This window comes from Arvicola amphibius, chromosome 7, assembly GCF_903992535.2.
Source record: "Arvicola amphibius chromosome 7, mArvAmp1.2, whole genome shotgun sequence".
Taxonomy (NCBI): Eukaryota; Metazoa; Chordata; class Mammalia; order Rodentia; family Cricetidae; genus Arvicola; species Arvicola amphibius.
In genome coordinates, this window is record NC_052053.1 from 5,150,544 (window position 1) to 5,174,083 (window position 23,540).

General features: G+C 40.0%; 1 long non-coding RNA gene across 2 annotated transcripts in view; it reads left to right on the plus strand.

Annotated features, from left to right (window-relative positions):
• Positions 1-11,520, plus strand: part of LOC119818430 — an 82,479-nt gene extending 70,959 nt beyond the window's left edge. The window contains exon 6 of one of the 2 annotated variants that reach the window (XR_005286115.1): positions 9,870-11,520. This is a non-coding gene — a long non-coding RNA (uncharacterized LOC119818430). Of the gene's footprint in view, positions 1-3,855; positions 5,910-9,869 lie in introns of those variants that run through there. The other variant, XR_005286114.1, reaches the window with a different exon arrangement.
• Positions 11,521-23,540: the final 12,020 nt, after the last annotated feature.

A 23,540-nucleotide genomic window follows, 5' to 3' on the forward strand; every position in this document is an offset into this window, starting at 1 on the left:
AACACATAGATAGAAGGACTTCCCATACCACATGTCTAGGAAGGATGTTGAACTGGAAGAATACATGGCTATTCTTTGGTTCTTTTAAAAATTGCTAGGACTTCAAAGAGAAGAAAAGTAGCATTTAGTGAAAGCAGGTTGCGTTATTGCATGTGAGAACTTGCACACCCAGGCTCTTCCCTTAAAAAATGTCCTGTTTCCACACCTGTGCATGACTTGACCAAAGAACCACAGGCTGCAGCTTCATAGCCTATGGAGTTCAAAACAGAAGTAAGTTTCTACAAAGTCTTCTGTGAGATGTCTCTTAGAGGTTGGCTGAATTTCTGCAAGTTGGGTATTAGAACCTATTCATTTTTTATTGGAATCCATTTCTGAAATATAGAGTACTGAAAGTTATTGCTGTTTATAAAATTCCTCCTTTTAGACATATCCCTGTCTCAGGTCCTGTGAGAGTGTTATTGCTGTTCAGGCAACCTGATTAGCCTTTAGTACATAAAAGTGAAATTCTGGAAGAGTTACCATGTTAATTAGGCATATAGAATTCATAAACAAGACTATTTTGACAGGCTAATTTGTAGCTTGTTAGTCATTCTAAAATATTGTACAGTATATGCTTGTTGAAAATATAAATATAAAAATGTTGACATGATTATGGTGGGGGAGCTGTAAAAACCACCATCCTTTGAAATTATTAGCAACACGGTAGATTTTCTGGGTTATTTTAGACTACAGATTATGGCAGATAGATAAATTCCTTAATCTTTGGAGAGTACTAATTATAGTGTTTTGAAATCTGCCGATATATCAAAAAATGCCAGGCAATTATGATTTTAATTTACTGGCTGACAATACTGGTTGAGAAGAGAGGCTGATGATGCCCCGGGGCAGACGCAACTCCGTGCTGTGGAGGTTTTGGTTTATATGAAATCCGCCTTTTGCATACAGAGTTGAGACACAGTTTTGGGGGGAGGTTGTGTTTCTTTTCTTCAAAAATATTTCTTTCTACTGCTACTTTGAAACTATTTTTTTTTGCTTCTGTAGCTGTTTCTTGCGGTGAATATTGCTTTTGCTTCTGTAGCTGTGTCTTCTGGTGAATATTGCTTGGAGTTTGGCTCCCTAGGATGTTGAACATCTGATACTCATATCTTGAAATGATATGCCTGTGGAATTGGCATGCGTCAGATCAGTGAACTGTAGGCAGTGGATTTGGGGGCTGGGAGAGACCAGAGGTCCAGGGCTACACATTGGAAACTGGTCCCATAAGTACAACTGACCCCCACATTCACTGGGGGGATGGGTCTAGCAGAGAGTGAACACAGCCTTGAGAACTCAGATATCAAAGATCATGAGATCAGTGACCCCGACCACTTGGACTTTTTATCTGAAGACTTGGTGATCTCTGCAAAGAACTTTGGATTTCCAGATGTGAATAGTCAAACTCAAATGCAGAGATCTAGCATCTTCAGCACTCAACTCAGCTTGCACTAGGCTTTCCTTGTGTTTTGTATTATAGGTATTTTGTAACCAATTACATAATTTATTTTATTCTTCTGATGTTTATAATAGCACTAGATGTGTTCTTGATTATTTGAGTCTATCTTTGCTTTCAGTTTTTTTGTATTTAATGTTCTTTATTTTACCCTTTTAAATCTTATTTCTGTCTTGTCTCTTTTCTTGAAAAAAAGTATTTTTAAGATTGCTGTAAGTGTTTCTTAAACTTTGAGCTGTTGATTTTGCCTGACATTTCAAACCTTCTTAGGCTTTAAAAAATTCCATCCCAGCCTTTAATGTCAGACAGTTATGTTTATTTATTTTTTGATTGCCTTAGTTAGAAACACCCTTCATACCCTTTACAAGGTAGATCTCATAGACGTGTGTCTCCAGCTCTGCACTGCTATTGCTAGTAGGGTTTTGCCTATAGGGATATTTAGAGGTTGCCATGACTGTGGATAGTGTCTGTCCAAGGTTACCACCTTTCCATAGTAACACAAATCACAAAACAGGCAGAGATGGAGGTACAAAGTCTAAGTGCAGGACCATCCTGATGGGCTCTTCCTATATCAGTGGAGTCAGCACAGTGCATCTTCATCTGATATGACTTTTTTGTCTGCTCTATCTTTCTTCCTTTGGGACCTACAGGAACTTTCTCAAGGTCACTTCTTAAATTATATGTGGTGATTCCTTCAGAATTGACTTCCAGGACCTTCCATTTGGGATACTAATACTTACTTCTTAGAGCTCCACTTAGTTTTGCTTATGAGTGTATTTACATCTAGTAAAATTTACCAAGTTAAAGTGTACTTCAAATGCTGTTCCTCAGAGAAACCAGGCAGCTCTTGCTTTAATGCCTGTGGCCTTGACTTCCTTCTCCTCTGCCCTGGCCATGGCACGCTCACCTAATTCTTTCAATGCTTTTTTCTCAGGAATAGTTTCCATTCCTACTGTACTTAAATGTACTTAAATGGAGGCACACCTCCATTTTGGAAACACAGATATAAAGTTCTTGCTTAGTGATTTTTGTGGTCCTTCTTACCTCTATGGACATAATATAATGAGCTTATTTTTGTTTATTTTATGTCTTCTCATTCTGTATTGTAAACTCCCAATGATCAGAACTTAAATTTGTTTTGTTTGTTGTAGCCTCTGCAGTACTTATAAATATTTGCTGAAGAAATAGAAAACTGCTTTTGACCTTTGGTTGTATAAACAGTTGAGGCAGTATGTTGTCCTTTCTGAGTGAGTGCCTGTATCTGTCACAGGGAAATACAAAATTATACCTCTATTGCAGATCTGTGGTGGGAACCCCAAAAGAAATACAAAATTATACCTCTACTGCACATCTGTGGTGGGAATCCAAAGAGAAAATTTCATGTGACACAAATTTCTGAACAAACATGCTACATAGGAAAGTAACTTGGCTTACGTGTGTGTGTGTGTGTACAACACAAGTATGTTCATGTATGTACACATATGTATTCAATTGGTATTTTGATTCTAAAATAAGTCCCTTTGAGGAATGAACCTAACATTTCAATACATTCCTTCCTCTGTCCTTTGAGTGTCTGAAATTTTATGGGCTGCTCAAGGACACAACTTGGCAATGATGCCCTACATAGCAGAGAATACAATGGCAAAGATCACAGCAGAGAATAACAAGGGATTTTGAGAGGCGTTCCATTTTTTCAAGGTCACTGAACTGGTGGATTTCTGTAGCTGATGCAGTTTCTCTATTTGTCAAGAAGTGGCAGAGAGCAGCTGTAATTTTCTTAGAAGCCTCAATTACTGGTACCTAGTGAGGGGAATGAAGCTCATCTGAGAAAGTGAATCTTGATGAGAGGAAAAAAAAGAGAGGCAGAAACCATGATGGGAGGAAGGTAAAGGGGAATGGCAGGATACAGTGACCTGATGGGGGAAATGAGAAAAGGGGGGCTCCTTAGAGAAGAAGGGAGGTAAATACATTGAGAAGGGTAGGTAGGAGAGTACGGATGTCTGAAAAAACACAAGGAATTATATTATTAACTATTTACCTACAAAACCACAATAGCTCACATAATTCCATAAATAATATACATAAATAGTTTTAATAAACTTTTCTTACCTGTGCTGACAGTGCTGCCTCTCTAAGAGTTCAAAGACCTAACCAAAACCCTAACAGACATGGGAACCCTCTTTTGTGTTGTTGGTCAGGATTGTTTTAAGAGACTCACAAAATATACAGCCAATTGCTGTTGCCCTTGGTTACCCCACAGAAGGTGGAAGGTAAGTTGCTATTGCTGAAGACATCATGCATTTCATATGAGGGCTAGGAGACCACTGAGCTGGAGTTGACCAGAATGTCACTTCTCTGATGACTAGGTTTCATGGCACCAGAAGATACCATGCAAGCTTCCAAAGGAGTGAAGCAACCAGCAGTCCTCCAAGTTCTGATGTCTACGTTACATATCAACAACTAGTTGGCACGGACCTAAGGGTGCAGTACTGGTACACATACCTTAGTGGTAACCAGCAACTCTCTAATTGGACTTAAGATCAACTCAACAAGAGAGAAACCATGCCTAGCACCTGAAACCTAGCCAACTACCTAGTGCTAGTGAATTCATAGTATTGGAGGAGAATCTACAATGACTAGTCTACTCAACAAGCACAATCTGTAACAACAGTCTATAAATAATTGTTCTTATGTCCATGGATAAGTGTAGTCTTCATCCCTCATGAAGGAAATTTCTCTTTGCAATAGGGGAAGAACACTACAGAAACCCACAACTAATCAAACTGCAGAATTACAAAGGCCAGCTCCAGTGGGTACATTACAAAACACCCATGCACCTAAGGCTCAGAGGACATTGCGGAAGAGAGGGTGGAAAGATTGTAGGAAGCAGAGACTCTTTCTATAAGGTCTGTCTCTGAGTAACCATCAGAACCTACACCCATGTATCTCACCAACACAACTGCTCAAATGTAAGTGGAACAATGATGATGCCAATTGACATGACAAAGTGGTCAAGGAAAAGCCCATTGATGTCTTCACCCTTGTTCAAAGAACTATAGGAAACCAGGAAAATCTGGGAGGAAGGGGAAGTGGTCATCCTCCCAAAAAGAACACAATAATTGGTTGTCTAGTGCCAAATGGTCAGCCCTGAAAACATACAAATAGGCAAGACTATATAGACTCAAAAGGTTATATTTAGAAATATGCAATGTACATAAACATATTTAATGTATACGTAATACACACACACACACACACACATATATATACATACATGCAATAACAATCAGTAAGAAAAGAGGCCACAAATTTGAAGGAGGGTAGAGAGAGGTATCTGACAGGGTTTGGAGGTAGGAAAGAAAAAGGAGAACCATTGCTATTAAACTATAATTCTCAAAAAAAAAAACCCACCAGAAAAACCAACCAACCAACAAACAAAAACTAATACAAAATTGCTTTCCAAAACCATCTTGGAGCAAATTTCTTAGCATGTTAGGAATTTTCACCCAGAGTGCATATTTGGGACTTGGACCATGAACAGCTGTGTTGCTGTTCTTTTTAAACAAGCTAGAGCAAAGGATTTTGAAGATTTTCCCTCTAAAGGAATGATAAACAAATGAGGAGATAGGTATCTTTAATGTGATTTAGATATTACTAAAGTATAATTTTACTGAAATACCACATTATGCCATTTGATGTGTATGATTTTTATGCTTTCATATATCAGCTAAAGATGCACTTAATTTTTAAAAAGCTGGACAGATGGAATGCATACCTGCCTCCCACTTTTATTTATTACATATGAATTTAGATTGGGACAAGCTGAGCTCAGTCACTCACTAAGTCTACCAGATTACTTTTGTGTTGTTATTTTTAATATAATTTACTCAATTCATGTAATCATTGATATGTTAGTTTTATCCAAACAAGCTCCTATGTGGTTTGAGTTTTTTGATGTTCTGTTCTCTTTGTATATTGGGCCCATTTATCTTTAACCTATGTTCCCCTTTTTCCATGCATGCTCTCTGATTATTATGTCTCTCTAAATTGTCACTATTGACAACTTTATTTCCTCTTCCAAGTTTACATTTTTTTGATGAGTATTTGAAACAAAAATAATGTAATACAATATCTCCTTCTCTCAATAGTCATTAGTTAATTGCCTGTAGTTCTTTCACCCATGGGTGGGGTCTTGTGTTTGGGATATTTTACCCATTCATATTAGCATGCCAGCTGATGTTGTCATTGTGTGGGTTTTGTTTACGCAGCCATACTTTTGAGACTTTGTCTCTGCAGCTTCTCTATGCTGTATGGACAGACACTCTGGTCTTCTGGCTCTTCTCATCTTGTGTTGTCTTCTATGATGTTTTTGAGCAGTGAGTAGATGTATCTACTCTTGGTGGACCATCTTGTTATCAACAGTTATTCTCTGCATATCATTTTTCTTATCTGGCACATGCATTTCATTGGGTTGTTAGACTGATTTTGTCTGGTTCTTAACTTCTCTAACTCAGTGACTCTTTTGTGCCCAGCCTCTGATTTTGCTTTTCTGCTTTTTGAAAGCATTTTGAATACTTTAAAAATGTTTTTTCTATGCCTTTCAATGTTTACCCCAATAACCTAATATTGTTTTATAAACAAATCAATGCAATTATTTATGAATAAAATAGCTTACACCAAGATAAAAATTCAGGAGACAGCTTGATATTTCTCTTCCAGTTGCACAATATGAAAATTAAATGTGACTCTCAGATTCAGGCACATTTGTCTGTACTACCAGCACTTGGGAGGCTGAGGCAGGAAGACTGTCACACATTTGACGCCAACTATATAGTTAATACCAGAGAAGCCAGTGATACAAATCAAGATCATGTTTGAGAAAAATGAACAAAGCAAAATAAAAAACAAATATCCAATAAACAATATTTTTATTTCTTCAGTTTAAAATAAGGATTGGAATTTATTAATCACTTAAAACTGTTTTGAGATTTCTGTAGGTTCTTGGCTGTTGAGAGATTTTTGGCACATTGAGAAAACCCTTCACGGCAATGAGTGATTCAGGAGAGACTGGCGCGGAGAGAGGAGAGAGAGATTGGTTGGTGATGGAGAGGGAAGTGTGAACACTGGAAACAGTGTGCTACTTAAAAACGCTGCTTTAGAGAAGCTTTCAACTTATTTTCCAGGACTAAGAGAATTTTGCTTCAGAGTTTTCAGATGCAATCACATACAAACTCTAAGGATTACAAAGTTTTAGTTAATATTATGTTTTACTATTGGGAATGAAATAAGGCTGTACACAAAGGTTCTAGAGGACTTCCTGGCCATGTTGAAGATCCATGTGTAGAACATGCTCTTTCACCAGGAGAGAGAAGAGTCTATAAGCATATTTGGATCAATAATAGACATAATCGAACCTCTTAGATACCAGTGACACAGGAAAATATGTTCAACAGGATTATTTAATAAAGTATGAGATTGCCCATTGAAATCAAATCTTAAATAAATGGCACATAGCTTCTTTTACCCAAGTATATCATGTTCATTCATATTCCAGGGGGACATTCTATGTATTTATTTGCTGTTCCTGGCAACTCTTTCAGCTTAGAACAATGTGAAGTTTGAGAACCAGGCCACTCACATGGAAAGCAGTAACCTAAGGAAACACATTATGGTGATTTACTGAAAGCTACATGTCTATCATTGTTCCATCACCGAGGTACAGAGAATTTGCTTTTGCCTTTTTATCTGGCTGGACTTGGTTTACTTGTAGCTACAGAATGTTGAGGGTAGCCCTGTAGGACTAGGTGTGCTAACCACATAACAGATTATAACAGGAGCTTCAGATCCTGCCTGTTGCATACAGATGCCACCTGTTGGAGTGCTAAGCCATAAGAGAAGAATACCTGAGGCCATCATATGGGAAGGAAGCCGGGCCCACATGGGGAGTCTCAAGTATACATTTTTATTGGTTGCCTCAGCATCATCTGCACTGAAGTCGCTTCTGAGAACCAACGTTAACTATTTGGAATGCGAGTGAATCTTCTGCTGGCTGTATGAATTCTACCCCTGGTCATTGTATAACTACACACAGGAAGGTGTAAAACAGCTCCAGCAATCCTATTTCTTATCTAAGTACTGTACCTATAGAATCACATAGCACAGTAAAGCAATTGTTTAAGCCACCGAGTTTGGAGTGGTGGTGGGGGTGTATCTGCTAAGCAATGATAATACCTAAAATGTGAAGACAAAGTGAATGGTTAAACTAACCAGCATTAAAGGAGCTGAGAGTCATAAAAGGCTTAGGCAGGGGAAAGCCCCTCTGCTCTGCCCCACACTTGAAAGGAGAGGGAAAGGGAAGAATTGCCAGCAAAGATGCGTGATCTCTTTCCTTTAAAATCCTTTATGTAGAATAATTGCAAATTTAAGTCAATCAGTTTTCAAAACCCTGGGAAAAAAAAGATTAAGGGTTGAATGGAGGAAGGAATAAATTAAACTCCTGTCTTAATTTCTGGTGTCTGCCTCCTCGCATTTAAAGATGAAGGCTGTGCATAAAATTTAATGGTCTTCGGGGAGCCCGATAAACTGGGGGACAGATTGCAGTCATTTAACTGACTTAGTCACTTAAGGTTCACATTTCTTTACAGTTCTGAAATAAGGCCATTCGAAAGGGGTTTTGTGAAAGAGCATAAAAGTTTCATGGGTAAAGAAAGCAATATGGCGACAAGAGAATTTCCTTTATGCTGTAATGCCTATGGCGAAGTCTCCTCACAGCTGAGTGGCCCAAGATAAGAGCAAAATAAAGTTCTTAGTCTCTAGTTATGGAAAGATTTTTTTTTCTGTTTTGATTTTGAGTTGTGGGGAGCAGAGTAAAGCCTGCACCATTTTCCTTGAGGGCTGCACAACATCATAGGTGGTTGTAATATAAAAAATGTCTACACGTTGCTCAAAGATCAAACTCAGATATTTCTAGTTTCATAGAAAGAAGCATTTTTTTTTTTAAAAAAAGGACTTGGGAGTGGTCTTTGAGTAACTGGAAGCCAGTTTCCCTAATTGTTTAGTCTTATTTTTGAACAGAGTCCTGATCTACGGCTCAGACTGGCTTCGAACGTACAAAGCTCTTGCCTCCCCTTCGGAGTGCTGAAATTTCAGGTGTATGCCACCACTACAGCTGCCTTCTTTAGTCTCTTCTTCAGCCCCTCTCTGTTAGTTCCCAGGATTTCTAGGTTCCTCTGTTGAGTCTGGACCCATCAGCATCTTCTTGACTCCTGCAGTCTACCAGCCCTGGATTCTTTGAGTTTCATGCAATTTAACTATCAGTCCTAGGCTGAGTCCCCCATATTCACCATCCAGATAGACCTCTCTTTAGTGTGGCAAAACTACCTTGTAGATGGGCTCTGTCTTGCATATGGTAATACAGTGTATCCTATCGTCTCCACTGATTAAAATTTCTCAGCGATCGCAAGATTTTGATATCACACTGCATTTTTCCTAAGTTCATGAAGTTGAGAGTGATCCCAAATATTTTACAGATAATGTAATACATTTTTGTTCCCATGTCTCACTATATTCTTTTTTATTTTATTTTTCAAATATTCTTTTATCTTGTTAAAATTTAAATAATATTTTTTCCATTTAGTTTGCATACTGAATGCATCCCTCTCTCCTCTCCTTCTGGTCCCCCTCCCCCTCCCCTTCTACTCCTGTGTCCCTGTACCCATTTTAAAATAATTCTGGTTACTCTGTAGTGAATTTACAACTGAGGTGGTGCTTGTCTAACTCTTGCTTTTTCTCAAGTTTGGGCATCTTTCACCACTCAGAGCCTTGTTCATGCAGCTCATATTGCATAGTAGCCTCACGGCTTTCAAATTCCTTATTTATATTCAATGTTGTCACCCACTACACAGTAAAACTACAACACTAAAGTTGTAAGAATATGAATCCCAGCACTCAGGAGGCAGAGGCAGGCGGAGCTCTGTTGAGTTCGAAGCCAGTCTGGTCTACATAGTGAGTTCCAGGCCAGCCAGACCTTACAAAGTGAGACCCTGCCTCAGATAGCTACACTAATGGTTAAAAAGTTTCCCAGCTTTTAGCAACAGATGAGATCACATACTAAAAGCTCATGTTTAGTCCCCTCCTGATGTGGTACTTTTGAGCTCCTGCTAAAGTATGCCTAAGACTTCCGCCTTTTGAGGAGTCCCACGTGGCAGGAGACCATCATACGTGCTAACCGGACATTACCTACCTTGGTTTCCCTTTGTCAGCTTTCCAGCTTTTCAGCACCTTTTTGCTTGACGTCTGCTTGCTGGGACTTTACCTGTAGGGATCTGCTTGGCAATGCCAACTCTCATGGCAACTGTTTATTCTCTTCTACCTTCTGCAGCGTCGGAAGGCCCAAAGTGACAAGGAGAAAGTCCTCTGCTATCTGGACTTGATTTTAGAAACTTTAGTGCAATTGCTATGCCTGTTCTCTTCTCAAATGTTCTGTGGAAAACCAACCAACTAATCAACCAGCCAGCCAGCCTGCCAGCCAACAAACCAACCAGCCAGCCAACCAACCAATCAACATGACCAACCAATCAATCAACAAACCACCCAACAGCAGGTGTTTGCTTTAGCATTTGGCTTCCCTTATTTGTGGCGCAGGTGTTCCCCAGTGTTTTGCGATGTTGACCCACCCTGCTAAGCACACTGGTAGGTATTCTGACTTGGTGTACCTGGATTGTCTCTGGCATTAGGCAATTCTGTTGTGCTCTGAGACGTAATTTCAGCATCGACAGGAGGCTTACGCTGTACTCATCTACCTGCCCCTGGAGTCCTCAGACTAGGTCAGAGGTTCTCAACCTGTGGGCCGAGACCCCCTTGGGGAGCACATATCAGATATCCTGTATATCAGATATTGTGTTTCGATTCACAATAATGGCAAAATTACAGTTTTAAAGTAGTAACAAAATAATTTTATGGTCGGGGGTCACCACAACATGAGGAACAACATTAGAGGGTCACAGAGTTAGAAGGGTTGAGAACCACTGCTCTGGGTGTTTGTCAAGTAGCAGGTTCTGCCCTTCAATATCCAGACAAACACACAGGTCTCACTCTCTAGCAAATCATACCAAGGCGCCTGCTTAATTTCTGGGAAAGCCTGGATTTTGGTTTGGTTTTCAGAGAAAGGATGTAACATGATGTACATGGAAAGAGTTCAAAGCTGACTTCAAGGGGAGGAAAACCCAGTCTTATTAGAGACCGCAGTCTTTGACCTCATTTTGCAAAGGCTTGAGAATGATAGGCAGACGTGCATGAATTCATTCATGTTTTGGTCTTTGACTAAATTTTTCACATTTACTGTATAAATACAGTTGATGTCACACATAATATTAATTCTGTATTTTAGCTTTTAAGGCCACAATTTACATTGTGCACAGCAAAGATAGTCCATTATGTAATTTCTACATAGGTGGATTTAGTGGTGGTAATGACGTTGAAGGTTTAAGGCCTCAGAAGCGTCTCTGGAGGCGTCTTTATATTGTCATATATTTTTGTCAATCTGCACAAGAAGAGATTTTTCCACAAGAAGGGTTCACCTCTCTAAATGCAGAGGTCTTAGTTCTCAGCTACCTTGATTCTGAGGAACTCTTGAGCTTCCACCTATGAGATGAGCTGCTTGCTTATCATCTCTGTAGACAGGTCCCACTTTGTCTTCATCTGCCTGTTTATTTATTTTAAATGAAAGCGGGTTCCAAACTAGAACACAATAATACAATTATATAACTTCCTCCTTCCTTTTCCTTACCTGTTCCCTTCCATGTCTCACTGTTTCCCTCTTGAATCACGGTCTCTTCTCCTTTGCTATTGCTATATATGTGTATAAATGCACACATATACAGATATACATAAATTAAAAAGTTAAAGAGTATATTTGGTGTTGCTTTCATGTATATGATTTCAAGGCTGAACACTTGGTATTAGGTAATCAATCAGGGGCTCATCCCTGGAGTCAGTTAATTCTCTCTCTTGGTTTTCCTTAGTTGCATGAAGTTCTTTGTCTGCTATGGGGACCCTGTGAGATTCCCCTTTCCCATGCCTACTGAAGACTAAAGCAAGACTTATTTTGCACTAATGTCTACCACTAATCATGCAAACTTAAATTAGGGAAGGATCACTTGATGATCAATGATGAATAACCATTGCCTCAAGCCCCCGAGTGACCTCATTACCCCGCTACTTCATGTCTACCGCTCAGCTGCACCTCCCATGGGCTCACCGGACACATCAGAGATCAATTTTTGAGCTTGATCCAGCGTATCTGCACTAGCATCTCTTCTAGTCGACCAATGTCTCTGCTCAATGGGTGGTTTTAAGAGTTAAATATCACACCTGCTTAAAAACTATTAAGAAATCTTCAAGTTATATATCCTACTTTGAGCAACAGTTTAAAGAGTTAACTTTATGTAAGCTGTGATCTTGTAAAATAAATCAACATTCTTGAGAGATTATTTTTGGAAATAATTTTATGTTCACTTAATATCTGATTTATAAATGACTAACAGAAGTCGTGTCATGTTAAAAACCATGTCTTAGATAAGTCGAAAAGAAGTTGAGTAATATCTTAACAGAGCAACTGGGATGGTTCTTAAAATATATTAAAAGAAAAAGCCAGCTGCTAACACAAAGGAGTACTACTCAGCAGTCGCCGTGTAGGAGTCGCTGGGGAAGACTAAAGGAGATGCCGCAGTGGCTCAGTAGCTGCTTACATCTTTTTACTGAGGAGTGCATCTGAGAAAGCATTCTTCTTCCACTCCAACCAGCACGCTCTCCACCTTGCTTTGGAGAGTTCTAACTCACCAGCGTTCTCTGCAGCATTGGGGAACCTTGCAGGAAGAAATCATTCAGGCCAGATGAATGCGTCTGAGGGCTGGAGTCAGGGAAGATCAAATTTAGAACGAGGTTATTGGAATGTCTAAGCTTACTTTAAAACAGGCTCTCACATGAACTTTGAAAGCTAAAACCACCTTTAACAGCTAGCATTCCCGTATTATTTTAGTGGAACATGTCATCCATGCTGTGTTACTCAGCTGGGGAAAGCTGGATTTTTTTTCCCCTTTCCCCATATGTAACAACTGCAAATAGCTTCTTGGTTGGAGGTGGGACTTGGTATCCACCTCTCATCAGTGGGATTTTGTCAAGAAATATTTTATCTGAAGTTCACATGGTCCAATATTTGGTTACCCAAGTCTGCAGACACCAGTAGCTTCTTATTAAAGACTCACCTTCCCATCTGTTCAGCACTGAAAATACAAAAATTCCAGGTCACTAATGTTCAGACGTGGTGCAGAGGTGAAGTAATACAGGTGACACCGTCCCAGGGGTGGGAACAAACAGATCAACAGACATGTGTGACATCTGCAGAAATGAATTAGTCATTCTATATAATTATGTGTCTTCTTAGTCAAAGGTGCTGCCTGGCAGAGACTCAGCCCAGCACAGATTCCTCCCACGGGAGTGAGTCATCAGGAAGTTTTATCCCGTCCTTATGCTAAGTGGATCCACTCTGTCTCTCCTGGAGTCTACATTCCCTGAGAACGTCACTGGCACAACTGTGGGAGGGGGTGTGGAGCTTCCATTTGATCTCTGCCAGTCTCTCATTTTCCTGGTCTGTCTTCAGTGTTCAGCTCACACCCCTCAGACAAAGTGTGTTCTCTGATCCTTAAACAATAAAATAACCCAAATCTGCTCATTAGATTTGATCCCAATTTCTACCTGCCGGTCTGAGGGGGAGCAAACAGAGCAAACAGAGACAAGTCAAATGTTTTATTATTATTATTATTATTACTAACAGTAATGACTGTGCCATTTTTGGAAAAATAACCTTTGTTTGCAACAACATTTATAGGTATATTTGGAAAATAGGCACTTTGAATCTGATTTTCTGTCTCTTAGAATTTCAATTATCAGCACTATAATTATAAAATGATATTATGTGTGACTGTGTGGTTTAGTGTACTTAATGCTTTTCTAATGCAGATACAGTTTTTGTACTCAAGAGAAACAGAATTCTAAAATCAGAAGTATGATTCATAGATGCTAGGATTAACAGCTAGTAAGATTTTCAGTTTAGAGTAGCAATCTGATATCCTGTTTATCTATTTTATTTCATTTCTTAATCTGTAAATCAACAAAATGGGCATAGGAATGGGTTCAGGAGAAATCACAAAGAAAAACTGAAGAGTGTGAAGGACAGAGACTAGGAGAGCCCTAAAATAACCAACAAACATCCATGGGAATATGACCAAGGCCAGCTGGGAACAGTTGTAACCATGAGGGAGATTTCACCGAGACAGAGGTATATGAATGCAGGGTCTTGACACCTATAGAAATCTAGACCCCATGAGTTCTTAAAATTGGTCCTTCCAAGCCAAGCTCTCATACCAATAAGAACCTCTTTTGAGTGAACTGAAAATAGACCAGTAAAGGGACAGCAAAGAGAACCACACAGCGATGTTTAGCTTACACTTGGGTGGGAAGTTTCAGCAAGCTGCCTTACTGGTTAGCACTATGCAAGAAAACAAAAACGTGAGAGCCTTTGAGTTTAGAAATATAACTGAAGTTAATATCCTAAAGTTTCCTTACAGTCTTTACACTAAAACCCATATTACTGAGGCCAAAATTTCAAATATTTTCAAGAAAGTGAAGAATAAAAAGAAATTTTAATTTTATGAAATTGCATTTATTAATTATTTGCATGTATGTGTGTGTGTGTGTGTGTAGGCACCTATGCCATGGAACATATGTGGAGGTCAAAGGATAGCTCGGAAGAAAAGAGTTGATTCTTTTTTTCTACCATGTCGGTCCTGGTGGCAATATCATCGGGCTGGGTAGCAAGAGCCTTTATCTGGTGAGCCACTGCACAGCTCGTCAGGGATAACCTGTTTGTAGATAATGTAAAACTAGCTAAAAGACATCCACAAGTGGGTAAAATTTTAGACCTTTAAAAATGAGCAAACACTAAAGAAATTATAAAGACTATAAAAAATAGTACCATGTCCGAGTTAGAAACATGAAATGGGACAAAACTCAAGAAGTCATCGCAATAAAAGAAAAAGATTTAAGCATAAAGATCAAGTTAAAAGTAACAGAGGAAAGAAAACATGAAAAATAATTCCTTACATGAAAAGATAAGATAAATGAGCAGAGATTTGGAAAAATCAAAAGGAAAAACAGATTTAAGAAAACCTGACAGAAACTGGAGAAAAAGTAAATCCAAAGTAAGAATAATAGAGAAACTTAAGGAGAAAAATCCAACATGAAGAAGGAAATAAAATCGAGGCTTAAGATTGGAGCTGTCCCTCAATTACAAAATAGTCCTGGCAGTGATTTGCAGGAGAGCATCGCGTGCTGAGATATTAACAAACACTCGACCGTCTCTAAGCTGAGTAGCTCAAAGGAGAAGGAGCCTCTGTTTCCAAAGCAAACAGCAAGCAGACGCTTAGAAACTGTTCAACTCCTCTCTGATCGTTCAAGCGTCTATGCAATTAAACTGGAGTCTGTGAAAGTGTGGATGTGAGCAATGGTGGCTTTATCGGGAAGTGACTCATGGCACAGTGAATCTAAGTGACTTTACCATGAAGTTCCCGTCCCCAAATGGAAAGACGAGACAGAGACATCCACGCTAGTGACTCCGCTCAACCGTGGGCAGTGTTCTGACCACTTAGCGCCAGCCAGGTCAACTCTGAGAACACAGGGCAGAATCACTAAAGACTCCGCCACTCATGTCTGCGCGTAGCAGGTTGTTTGAAACAATGCTCGTCTTCTGTCTTGACGAGCAGCTAGCCCCGGGCCCGTCTCCACTATGACGCCCAGGATCTTACATCTATCTCATAGGTCAATCTCTTAGATTCCTTTTCTCTTCATTTTTATTTCATTGTCATGTTTTACCAAGGCAAATATTTTAAATAGCTAATCTTTTTAAAAGCAAATATGATTTCTGGAGACAGAATGTTCTAGTCACATTTTTTAAAATTGCCTCCTTAATTGCTGTGTTTTGGGATTTATTTTTCTCTAGCAACTGAAGAATAAGACATATTTCCTTTATAACAAGGTCCCATGGTCACTGATTATACAATTAATAAGCAAGCACCTATTTGAAGTTATTATGCGTGTGTGTGTGTGTGTGTGTGAAGTCTTTTAGTTTGCTGACAAATTTAATAAATACAAGAATTTAACCTTGTGTCTGAGGACAAAATTATCTCAACTACTTACACTCTGTAATTTCATTTACAAACTCCTGTATATACTACAAAACTCTGAAGCTACACACCCTAATCATACGGTAAATCTCCACATCAGTTCATCGGATTCTAACTCCTGCTTCTGCATCTGAAAGTTTCTTGTGTTTTCTTTTATTGGTTATTTGGCCAATATTTAGCCTTTCTCCCTTCATTTTTGAGTTCAGAAACAAATGAGGCTAGCAGTTGTGGGAGGTGAAAAGCAGAAACCGAGATAAGGAAACCGTGCTGCTGTGATGAGCTCCTTAGCATATCACCCCTGACTTAACAGACCAGGAAGTAACACTCTGGAAACAGAGATTATCTCCTCTCCACAGCTTTCTCATAGGATGGAGAGTGGTTTGAAATGTTCCTTCTCTGTCATCAGGGGAAGCCAAATGGACAAACAATAAAACAATACAACACAGAAGTATACATTGTCAGGCATACTCGTGGGACAATTATTCTTATTGGAGGAGTGGGTTATAGACATGTTCCAGAAAACACTAGACTACTGGGGTAAGCACCCCTACCCCCACCCCGTGTACTACTGCAATGGTCCATGGAATATGTGATTCCCAGTCACAGAGTTTTCTCTGTCAAGATGTCTGTGAGTTGGTGAATGACAAAATATCGGGAATGTATAGGAGGAATTCTCCTAGACTCTATACAGCGTCTCCTACTCACTCCTTTGTTAAATTCCCCTCTTAGCCAACCCTTTGTAGACCCTGTACATAAAGGGTTTCTCCTTGGGAGCTATAGTGGTGACCTTTCCCCAGAGCACATTGTAGATATGCACAATGCTTTCTGCAGGCATTAAAAGTGGTATTGCAGACAAGCTTAACTATTGTCCATAACTTACTGTGTTCTTGAGAGCATCAGCTGGGCTTCTTGCTGGGTGGGCACTGTCCCACTGGGTCCCTAGACCTTATCTTTCTATTATTTTACTCCTCCCTGAGTGGGTTAGTCCATTTCAATACACTGTCCAAACCTAGAGTAGAGAGTGTGGGCTAGTAGCTTGCCTTGAAAAAGTAGGAATTGATTTTCTGTTTTCCCTCGGTTCATTTCTGATTGCTTTCTTTGTTTTTTTCTCAATGGGTCAGGCATAAAGCTCTTGCTAACCCTGTTCTAGGCTGGGATTTTTATCTGAGAAATCACTATGTGGCTAGAATGATTTCACTCATCCACTTGACTTAGCCGGAACTGTGCTTGGCTCTACTAGTACTGAAAGAGTTCCCATACTATGTAACCCTAGACAAGGACTAGCAGTCTTTTTTTTTTTTTTTTTTTTGGTTTTTCGAGACAGGGTTTCTCTGTGGCTTTGGAGCCTGTCCTGGAACTAGCTCTTGTAGACCAGGCTGGTCTCGAACTCACAGAGATCTGCCTGCCTCTGCCTCCCGAGTGCTGGGATTAAAGGTGTGCGCCACCACCGCCCGGCTAGGACTAGCAGTCTTTTTTGGGGACGGTCATCATTTCACTCAGCCCTGATATAAACTGAAAGACCTGGATAAATCCAGAACCCTCCCCAGCAGGAAGAAAATAGCCAAAAATCTAAGCAGGAAGAGAAGAATCAGAAATCTAGGATTAGCCAGTTCAGTGACTGTGTTTCAGGAACTAGCTGAAGATAAAGTTAGATTGTAATCTTGAGAATAATCTTGAGAAACAGAGAGTTTCCCCCTTGTGGAATACTGTGTTTCAGGAACTGGCTGATTATGACCCTGAGAGTGATTTTGAGAGGCAGGGAGTTGCCCCCTTGTGGTCATCACTGGTATTTTCGGAATTTTCGACACCCCCCCTGCCCCTTTCGGATCACTGGGCTGTGGTTTCTTTCCTTAAAAACTCCTTCTCCCGGTCACTCAGGGTCGAACTCTTCCCCTGCGTGGGTTATGAGTCTCGGCCCCGATGCACGGGTTCCCATCTCGTCTCATCATTAAACCTCGTGTGATTGCAGCAAGGATGGTCTCTAGTGAGTTACTGGGGGGGGGGTGTCGTGTTATCCCGAGACTTGAGTGAGAGTCTCCCCACACTGGGGGTCTGTTGAAGGAGCGGAGGGGCTGTGTCCCGCCACCGGGCTAGCTTTACCCAAAATAATTACACGGAAACTGTATTCATTTAAATACTGCCTGGCACCTGGCAGTAGCTTCTTATTGGTTGATTCTCATATCTTGCTTTAACCCATATTTAGTAATTTATATAGCACCACAAGGGGTGGCTTACCAGGAGAGGTCTTAACCTGCGTCCATCTCGGAGAGGAGAAGCATGGCGACTCACTATGGTAACTGCCTGAAGTGTCTCCCCACTCCTGCTTCCCAGCATTCTGTTCTGTCTACTCCGCCTACCTAATTTTCTGTTCTCTTAAAGGGCCAAGACAGTTTTCTTTATTAATTAACCAATGAAAGTAACATAGACAGATAACTCTCCTCCATCAGGGGTCTTTCAAAACTAACACTTAAATGGAAGTTCCCAAGAACCTCTCCGTGTTGATGCATTCAGGCTGGTGATGCTTAGGCAATTATGGGTCCTGACGGATAAAGTATCGTGCATCTGGCAGCTCTTTCTATTCGGATTTCAGTAATCAAATGTTGACGCTCTACACTGGCTCAGATTTTGTGTAAATCATTCTTGGAACTGAAAAACCTAGTGTGTGTGTGTGTGTGTGTGTTGTGTGTGTGTTTTGTTTTGTTTTTCAAAGCAGCTTTTCTCTGTAGTTTTGGAGCCTGTCCTGGAACTTGCTCTGTAGACTAGGCTGGCCTAGAACTCACAGAGATCTGCAAGTCTCTTCCTCCCAGGTGCTGGGATTAAAGGTGTGTGCCACCACTGCCTGGCTGAAAAACCTATTGTTATGAATATGTGTTTGCAGCAGCAAGATTGTGTTAGCTGGGTAGGTCTTAGGGCAAAGAAATGTCCACCCTGTGGTGCTGTACCTTTTCTCTCAGGAGGATTGCTTAGTGAGTGCTTGCCCTGTTCCTGATACTTGCATTTTTGTTGTTTCCAAGAAAGCCTAACCTTTAAAATTTCCAGGTGCTTCTGTGAGATGCCTGTGGGCACTGGGAACCTGGGTCTCAATGAGAGAACAAGTGTTAATTTGACTTGAAGTCTGGAGGATGGTTAGTTAACATTTGAACTACACTAATCAGGAACACACCCACCACAAGCAGTTAGCATTTGAATGAATCTAATCAAAAGCACACTCTCCAGAGGCACCTGCTACCTATACTCTCACGTCATCCTCTCTGATTAGTAATAGTAGGTGTCCTAATTATAGCATAAGTGATGGTAGAAATGACTTCTCATTGGTCTAATAGAGTGTGCAAGATGTATGGATTGGTGAAAAGCGTTTCATAGGAGCATTGCCATGTAAAGAGCCTAGGCGTCTAAATGAGCAGCCTAAATGAGTGGTGTCCAGCGGAGATGATTCGACTCCTACCTCTACCTCCTGTCGTATATCATAGAAAGTATGGCAGCATCTAAGGATTGGTTTTTTTGTTGTCACAACTACAGAGGCAGATGACACTGACTACTAGTGTTAGTGTGTTTTGTCCCCAAATTCTATAGTACATACTCCCCACTAATAGATTTTATTCAGACAAAAATACCAACAGTGGTAGGGTGGAGAAATCTTAACCTAGGCTGGTCAGAGTAATTCTTTTTATCTAGGACTCCATTAGGTACCATGTATTGATGTTAACTAAAATTCTGCAGCTGCTTCTAGCTAGAAATTTAGCTGACTCTTGCTCCCAGAATATTCCTGCAATTCTCCCAGATGAATATTTCACGGAAGGGGCTTGTTAGAGTTCCTAAAAGAAATGAAACTTGATTTTATGTTGGCTTGTGACTATAACATCGAGTTTTGCAGGTCTGAGTCTGGGATATGTGCTCATGGTCAGAGAAGTGGAAGACCCTGAAGTTCTGAGAATGAAGTTCTTTGGCAAGACTGTTCTTATGAAGACAGAAAGAGTCCACATCTGTTTACCCACACAAGAAGCTGATGGGTGAAAGAAAAGGTTTATTTCAAGTCCAAGCAGCCAGTTTATGTTTATTTTAGAAGCCTAGGTAAACTCGGGGAAGTTTGGAGTCATGTGACAGTCTTGTGAACATCTTTGAATCTTAGGAATCTCACGAGCCTCATGCTCTCCCATAAAAGTGAGTGTCAATGGCCTCATTCTTGTCAGGGGGTCCTTCACTGAGTAGCCAGAGCTGTTCCGATGCAAGGTGGCAATGGTCATGTCTAACCTGGAGGAAACATCAACACCACATCTCAGTCAGATCTTATAGTCTTCCCACCCCCACTTCCCATGACAAGACCTAAGCCAGTTGCATAATTAATTACTTTTCGTGTAGCATGAGCCAAAAAAACTGCTGCCATGGCAAGGAGGAATACCATTATATACCACATGGGGGAAGATGCCACCCAGAACTCACCCCACTGGTGTTTTACCAGCTTCTGTTCCCTCTCGTATTCATAATGGGGACACACAAGACACATGCCATTTCATATCACAGCTACTCTGAATCATCCATGGGCATTCCTGGATAGAGGGATCTTCCTCATTGGGTCATGGATTTCTAAATGAAACTGGGTAAAATGCCCCTCCCTAGCTCCAGAAGAAACTTGTATGGACTTCTCTCTTTTTTTTTCTTTCTGAAATTGTATGGTGTGGGAAGTCCTTCTGTCTATGTGTCGCTTTTATTGGTTAATGAATAAAGAACTGGCTTGGCCTATAGCATGGGAAGAGGAAGTCGTGGAGTCAGAAGCCATGGAGCTGCAACCAGAGCCAGACATGCTGAAACTTTGCTGGTAAGCCACAGCCACATGGTGATACACAGATTAATGGAGGTGGGTTAGCCAATAAGAAGCTAGAGCTAATGGTTCAAAAAAAGATTTAATTAATACAGTTTCTGTGTGATTATTTCGGGTCTAAGCTAGTTGGGCAGCTGGGAACCAACAAGCGGGCCTTTCTCCAACAATTGTATTTATTCATTTTATGATTCCACGATTGAGCAGCTCTATTTTCACATTCCTCACTAATTAGTGATGGAAACTTTCTTTAGAGTGCTTTTATATTTATTAAGATTTTATTTATCTGTCTTTTTTGATTATGCGGTTTTGAGCTAGGAATCTTTGCATGTGTAACACTACTTGTGGATTCTAAAACTCAGTGCAATGAGTTGATCAGTGTCTGAGAACCACAGCATGAAGCAGTCCTAGATCTCTCTGGTTCTTGTTTCTACCCTCCATTTCTTATCTTATTGTTTTTCTCTTTTAGAGTCAGGCCCAATCTTTCTGTATACAAAGAAAAAAAATCTAATTGTGATCAAATGTTACTTGTTAAATTAATATCTAATTTTAATTAATATCTAATATCTAATGTTAGATATTAATTTAGTATTAATATCTAATGTTGGATCTTTTTCAAAACTTAAGTATCATTATTGTGATGGTGGGAATGAGAATGGCTTCATAGCCTCATATGCTTGAATGCTTGGTCCCCAATTAGTAGAACTGTTTGGGAAGGATTAGGAGGTATGGCCTTGTTGGGGTAGGTATATGTCTAGGGGTGAGCCAAACCCAATCTCCTCCCCTCTCTCTCTGTTACCCATGGGTCAGAATAAAGCTCTCAGCTACCGCTCCAGCCCCATGCTTGTCTGCTTCTTGCCATCATGATCATGGATTAACCTCTAAGATTGTAAGCAAACTTATAGCAGGAAGTTTCTGTTCTGTCGGCCCAGCAGTCATTTAGTCCCAAAGTAACACACAGAGGCTTATATGAATTATAAACTGTTTGGCCTATTAGCTCAGACTTACTATTAACTAACTCTTGCAGCTTAAATTAATCCATATTTCTTATCTATGTTTAGCTACATGGCTTGGTACCTTTCTAAGTGAGAAATTCTCATTTTGCTTTCTCTGTATCTGACTGGTGACTATATCTCTGCCTTTCCTCTTTTCAGAATTCTCTTAGTCTGGTTGTCCCACCTAAACTTACTACCTAGCTACTAGTCAATTAGTGTTCCATTAAACAATACTGTAGTGGTATATTATTTGTATTTTGATAAATAAATCTTGCCTGAAGTCATTAGAGACCAAATAATGTTGACACACACCTTTAATCCCAGGATTTGGGAGACAGAGTCAGATGGATCTCTGTGAGTTCAAGACCATCCTGAGTTTTGCAAGATCAATGCAGAAACAAATCCAGTTGGTGGCTCACATTTTTAACCCCAATCTTAGGGTGTCTCATGCCTTTAATTCCAAACTGTAGGGAGTTTTGAAAGGAGAGAAAGGCTTAGTCTGTTTTAGTTTGTGGTCTCCCAGCCTTGGTAGAGGTAATACTTCTGTAGTGGCTTGGCTGCTTTGCTTTTCTGGTTTTTGGGTTGAACCCCAATTTCTGTCTTTGGATTTTTATTACTTGTGCTACACAATATGAGTGACAAATCTTTATGTTGTACAAGAGCATTCTCCTAAAGCATTTTCCCTTTTTTGCTTTTCAGAACAAGAACTCTGAATCTAATCTCCTTGGTTCAGCTTTCCTCCTGATCATAACTAGTATCAACATGTAACCAATACCCCCAAACAATGACAAATATCCATATTTTTTGGAGGTGCTGGCTAGTTCAATTGGTAGAGCATGAGACTCTTAACCTCAGGGTCATGGGTTCGAGCCCCATGCTGGACATCACACATAGCATGATTAATTAAAACCCAGAGGCAGATATTGGGGTTCAACCTGAAGATCAGAAAAGCAAAGCAGCCAAGCCACTAGAGAGCTCTTACCTCTAAGAAATCCTCAGACTGAAAAAGAGAACAAGTTCCTGTCTCATCCCAGCTTATATTCCTCTCTAGTGCTAGAATTAAAGGTGTGAGCCACCACCACCTGGATCTATTTCTGCATTGATCTTGTGTAGCCCAAGATGGTTTTGAATTCACAGTAATCCGTCTGCCTTTGTCTCCCAAATCCTGAGAGTAAAGGTATGTGACACCACTACTTGGCCTCAAGTGGCTTAGTTTTATGTTCTGGTCTTCAGGCAAACTATAAAACATAAATAAAATATCACTATGCAAACCCCAGTTAAATGCTTTCTTTTGTAGGAGTTGCTTTGGTCACAGTTTCTCTCCATAACAATAAGACAATAACCAAGATAGTTAAAAAGGATTAAATACCAATCTTCTTCTACTGTGCTTTATAGTCTTAATTTAACTTTCAGATGTTGCTATGCAGAAAGCTGGGATGAAAAGGCGAATCTCAACGGAGTGGGAGAGAGAAGTTCATCCCTGGCTTTATTTTCTTCGGAGCCTTTTTTCCCTTGTGTTATTCCCTAGGGAGCAGATGATAAGGAGGAAATGAATTCAAACTTATTTACTTGCAAATAGACACATTCTACACAGCTTTGCTCTGCATAAGGGTGTTCAATAACGGAACAGTGCTACCAAATTTTCATCCTTCAAATTCCAAACCGATTCTGTGAAAAACACATTCTGTTAAAACACAGTTGCTGCTCGGCTTAAAAAAATATGTTGAGCATTCATTTGAGCTTCTGCTCTGTGACTCATATGTTGTCTAAAGTCACATTGGGCTGTTTTTGCTCTTGAGCTCTCTCGCTATCTTCTCCTGTTGTGTGATATGTCGAACGAATATGATACTTAATATTTGCAGTTCACACGGTGGCCAAGTCTGGTGCTTACATAATGGATTTTTAGAAAGAAGATCCCAACAAAATGTTAGGCAGACCTAATGGATAGAAGGCTAGAAAATGAACATTTAAATGGACTTGTACATACTGGAATTAGACAT